Raw genomic sequence first — 5,251 nt, 5'->3', positions numbered from 1 at the left:
GAGAGAGAACGTGAATGAGCATGCACCTAACAGGTGCACCCGTCCAGCAGTTCCAGCGGCTGGCCATGTAGGGGTCCCCAATCCCCCGCCACATAGGTGGTGTGTCATGCCATGGAGGGATCCCTGTCTCCCACACCTCATGAGAGAAGTTAGATAGGCCCTGGGGTGAACTGGGTGGTCTCAGCCCACCAGAAGTTCCAGGGGCCTGGGTAGGAGTCCCTCACTCCTCCTGCTGGCAAAGAGAAGGGCAGATTATGTTGTTTTGAGAGAGAACGTGAATGAGCATGCACCTAACAGGTGCACCCGTCCAGCAGTTCCAGCGGCTGGCCATGTTGGGGTCCCCAATCCCCGGCCACATAGGTGGTGTGTCATGCCATGGAGGGATCCCTGTCTCCCACACCTCATGAGAGAAGGTAGATAGGCCCTGGGGTGAACTGGGTGGTCTCAGCCCACCAGAAGTTCCAGGGGCCTGGGTAGGAGTCCCTCACTCCTCCTGCTGGCAAAGAGAAGGGCAGATTATGTTGTTTTGAGAGAGAACGTGAATGAGCATGCACCTAACAGGTGCACCCGTCCAGCAGTTCCAGCGGCTGGCCATGTTGGGGTCCCCAATCCCCGGCCACATAGGTGGTGTGTCATGCCATGGAGGGATCCCTGTCTCTCACACCTTGCGGAAGAAGGTATATAGGCACCGTGGGTGAACTGGGTGGGTGCAAAGTCTCATGCAGCATCTCCTCAAGTGCGTGGATAGGTCTTTGTACACTTTGTGACAGACAGCACAGGTGAGGACAGTCCGGTTGTGACTTGGAAGAGAGATAAAATTACAATATAAACATGGGTATGACAAATCACACACGCCGGCTTAGTGCTACTTTATGGAACTGCTGGTGGCCAGCAGTTCCATGAAGTAGCACTAAGCCGGCGTGTGTGATTTGTCATACCCATGTTTATATTGTAATTTTATCTCTCTTACAAGTCACAACCGGACTGTCCTCACCTGTGCTGTCTGTCACAAAGTGTACAAATACCTATCCACGCACTTGAGGAGATGCTGCATGAGACTTTGTACAGATGATGAGATACAATCCAGTCTGTTATCTTCCAAGACCTCCCTGAAAAACATTGCCAGCCATGGTACCACCATCAGCTACCATCAGGTCGCCTCCCTTCAATCCACTGAGGACATCGTACGGTTCCTGGAAGACAGAGGGTTTACCATCATTGATAAGCCCCCTTCTCCCTGGTAAGGTCCTGCAATGTGTGGTACACCTGTGTTCCCATCTGAACACCCTTCTAGTTACTTACGTACCTTCTACTTCTCTCTTTAGCGCTGCCAGTTTGTCGTCTGGTACTCCTATTCCTCCTGCCCAGGCCAGCCAGCATCTTTCATCTTCCACCCCCAACGATCATGGAACTGCTTGCCAGCTCAGCTGTGATTGGGAGGATGTAGCTTCAGAGACCGTGGGCCTAGTGGAGGAGGATGAGGCTTCAATAACCCTGAGCCTAGTGGAGGACAAGGGTGCTTCCGTAACCTTGAGCCCGGTGGTGGAGGTTTATTCAGGAACCGTGAGCTCAGAGGAGGGTTCTTCAGGAACCGTGAGCCCAGTGGTGGTGGAGGTTTCTTCAGGAACCGTGAGCCCAGTGGTGGTGGAGGTTTCTTCAGGAACCGTGAGCCCAGTGGTGGTGGAGGTTTCTTCAGGAACCGTGAGCCCAGTGGTGGTGGAGGTTTCTTCAGGAACCGTGAGCCCAGTGGAGGAGTGTGCCTCAGTAACCCTGAGCCTAGTGGAGGTGGATCTGGCCCCTTCAGGTGTGGAGGGGGATGTGACCCCTTCAGGATCCATGGGCCTATTATCTGCAACCGAGTCTCCAGATGATAGCGACGATAAGTCCTTTCAATGCACTCCCAGGTGGGTACATGACCCTCGGTGATGAACCTTGACTTTCATGGTTCCACCGTGACTGTTTCCTTTTTCTCATCATCCTTTTCCCCTGCCTCTAAGACTTTGAAAACCACAGGGAGAGGTGCTGCACGGAAGAGGATGCAGGACGCTGGGCTGTACAACCGTCATCCCTCCGGGGATCCTCTGTTGAAACCTTACGCCAATTACCTGCGGTCTACGCTGGGCCTGAGCAATCACAGGCAGGAGGTGGATGCGGTTGCCCGGTTCCTATACTTTATGAACCCACAACGTGCCTGCCTAGACTTTGTCAGCGACATTGAGAAGGTTCGTTCTTACTTTGACAAGCTCTTAGAAGCCAAGCTCTCTCACCAGACTAGGCTCAACTGCATCCAGCGTATTCGGCGGTTCGTAAAGTACAATATGCGCTCCACCAACCTTTCCATCGGGCAGCCTGACCTGTACAAGAAGTGCAAGTTCTTCATCACGGTCACCGAAGACATCCAAAAGATCCTGTCCAAGGGGCTCTCAAGAGACAGGGTTGACAAGAGGTGAATGTGGAGCCAGGGGTAGGGCTGGGATGGTGGAGTCATTTGTTGGTCTTCCCCCACTCCCTGTTGGTGAGTACCTAACTTCTCTGGTCTTCTTTCTCCCCTTGTCTTAGGTACGCGGCCTTGAGCCAAAAATCACCCAGCCCGTCCGATTGCCGAGCAGTCCTCAGGGATGCCAAGAGCATGTTCTTGAAGTGCATAGCCCAAGCCTGGGCGAACTGTGCAACTTCCTATCAGAAAACTGAAATTATCCTCTACCTAGAGTGCCTTCTTGTCTTGAAGCATCTTCAGCGACTGGGGGTAGTCCAAAACATGACTGTAAGCCGCTTTTCTGGTTCAGTATGTGGGGTTATTTTTCATCATTCGTCGCTCCTCATGTCTTCTGCTCCTTGCAGGTGGGAGAGTGGGATGAGAGGATTCACCATGAGTACGAAGGTGAAAAACTATGTGTGATCGGTGTAAGAACCCACAAGACCTCTACTCAACAAGTTGCTGCTTTCGCGCTGGATAATGATGAAGAGTCGGTGAGTGTGAGCAGAGATGCCCCTTTGCTCGTCCCCGGGTGTTATTCAGCTCCCACCCTCTTCCATTTAAACATTTTGTACCCTTGTTCTCTCGTCAGTGGTTTCAGGCCTACTATGAAAAAGTCCGGCCATTGCTAACCAAAAGTGACATAGACGATGCAAAGGATAAATTCTTCCTTTCTTCATTGGGAACTGAGCGACATACTGTTTCACGAGACATCAAGAGCTACCAATCAAAGTGAGTAGTGCCCAAGCAGTCATCCCTGCTCTCTGCCTCTTTGTTGCCCGGATCTTCAGCTTATTCTCCCCTTTGTTCCCAGGTATAACCTCCCCGATATCTCCAGTCAGGTGGTCAGGAAGATCTGTGAAACATGGACGCTTGCAAGGTACACTGATCCAGAAAAGTCTCTGTTTGCAAAGTACTTGGCACACACAAACTCCACGGCGGACAGGCACTACCGAGAGAAAGTGCTGGATGACATCTGTCATGGTTACAAGCTGGTGAAGAGATCGTGTAGTAGTGATGAGGGCCGGACCCCATCTGCCGCTGCCCCCAAGGAGGAAATCAACATGGTGGGGAGGGAGATGGAATGTCTGCCCAACACTTCAAATAGCAGTGATTAATATGTATGTGCAAATGAAATAAACTATTTTTCTATCTCAAATGAAGTTGGCTCAGGTCATCAGTTCCAGAGGCTGGGCATAATGATAGGCCTCTCCTGGTTCACAGAGGTGGTGTATCATGGCATGGGAGTCAAGTCTCGCACACCCCTTGGAAGAAGGGAGATATGCCCCGGGGGGCAAACTGGGTGGTCTCATCCCACCAGCAGTTCCAGAGGCTGGGCACGATGGTAGGCCTCTCCTGATCCACAGAGGTGGTGTATCATGGCATGGGAGTCAAGTCTCGCACACCCCTTGGAAGAAGGAAGATATGCCCCGGGGGGCAAACTGGTTGGTCTCATCCCACCAGCAGTTCCAGAGGCTGGGCACGATGGTAGGCCTCTCCTGATCCACAGAGGTGGTGTATCATGGCATGGGAGTCAAGTCTCGCACACCACCCCTTGGAAGAAGGGAGATATGCCCCGGGGGGCAAACTGGGTGGTCTCATCCCACCAGCAGTTCCAGAGGCTGGGCACGATGGTAGGCCTCTCCTGATCCACAGAGGTGGTGTATCATGGCATGGGAGTCAAGTCTCACATACCCCTTGGAAGAAGGGAGATATGCCCCGGGGTGGCAAACTGGGTGGTCTCATCCCACCAGCAGTTCCAGAGGCTGGGCACGATGGTAGGCCTCTCCTGATCCACAGAGGTGGTGTATCATGGCATGGGAGTCAAGTCTCGCACACCCCTTGGAAGAAGGAAGATATGCCCCGGGGGGCAAACTGGGTGGTCTCATCCCACCAGCAGTTCCAGAGGCTGGGCACGATGGTAGGCCTCTCCTGATCCACAGAGGTGGTGTATCATGGCATGGGAGTCAAGTCTCGCACACCACCCCTTGGAAGAAGGGAGATATGCCCCGGGGGGCAAACTGGTTGGTCTCATCCCACCAGCAGTTCCAGAGGCTGGGCACGATGGTAGGCCTCTCCTGATCCACAGAGGTGGTGTATCATGGCATGGGAGTCAAGTCTCGCATACCCCTTGGAAGAAGGGAGATATGCCCCGGGGGGCAAACTGGGTGGTCTCATCCCACCAGCAGTTCCAGAGGCTGGGCACGATGGTAGGCCTCTCCTGATCCACAGAGGTGGTGTATCATGGCATGGGAGTCAAGTCTCGCACACCACCCCTTGGAAGAAGGGAGATATGCCCCGGGGGGCAAACTGGGTGGTCTCATCCCACCAGCAGTTCCAGAGGCTGGGCACGATGGTAGGCCTCTCCTGATCCACAGAGGTGGTGTATCATGGCATGGGAGTCAAGTCTCGCATACCCCTTGGAAGAAGGGAGATAGGCCCCGGGGGGCAAACTGGGTGGTCTCATCCCACCAGCAGTTCCAGGGGCCTGGGTAGGAGTCCCCCACTCCTCCCTTCTGCTTTCTCCACCCTCGGATCTTGTTGTCTGTGCGAACCTCCTCCACCCTAGATCGATTTGGCATGTCGCAACCCGGCAGGTAGGGAACCTCGCTCGGCCGTACTTTGGAGTCCGTGCCGTCATATGGCGAGTGCGTCCCCTCTCCATTCTAGCCTGGGTTCGACGCTGTGTGTCGCGGCGCTCGTGGCGGTCCCCTCATCTCGGAGCACAAGTCCCCCTCTACAAGCCCTTCAAGTCTCTGCTTCCTAGCCCCTAAG

General features: G+C 54.0%; 1 long non-coding RNA gene across 1 annotated transcript; it reads left to right on the top strand.

The window, feature by feature from the left end:
• Positions 1–2,744: 2,744 nt before the first annotated feature.
• On the top strand, positions 2,745–3,110 carry LOC120985446. Its single transcript, XR_005775499.1, has 3 exons — positions 2,745–2,764; positions 2,842–2,970; positions 3,069–3,110. It is a non-coding gene; the product is annotated as an uncharacterized LOC120985446 (long non-coding RNA).
• The last annotated feature ends 2,141 nt before the right edge of the window (positions 3,111–5,251 follow it).

This window comes from Bufo bufo, unplaced genomic scaffold (genome assembly GCF_905171765.1).
Source record: "Bufo bufo unplaced genomic scaffold, aBufBuf1.1, whole genome shotgun sequence".
Classification (NCBI taxonomy): domain Eukaryota; kingdom Metazoa; phylum Chordata; class Amphibia; order Anura; family Bufonidae; genus Bufo; species Bufo bufo.
The sequence above is the reverse complement of the archived record's forward strand: the minus strand, read 5'-3'. Positions and strand labels throughout refer to the sequence as shown.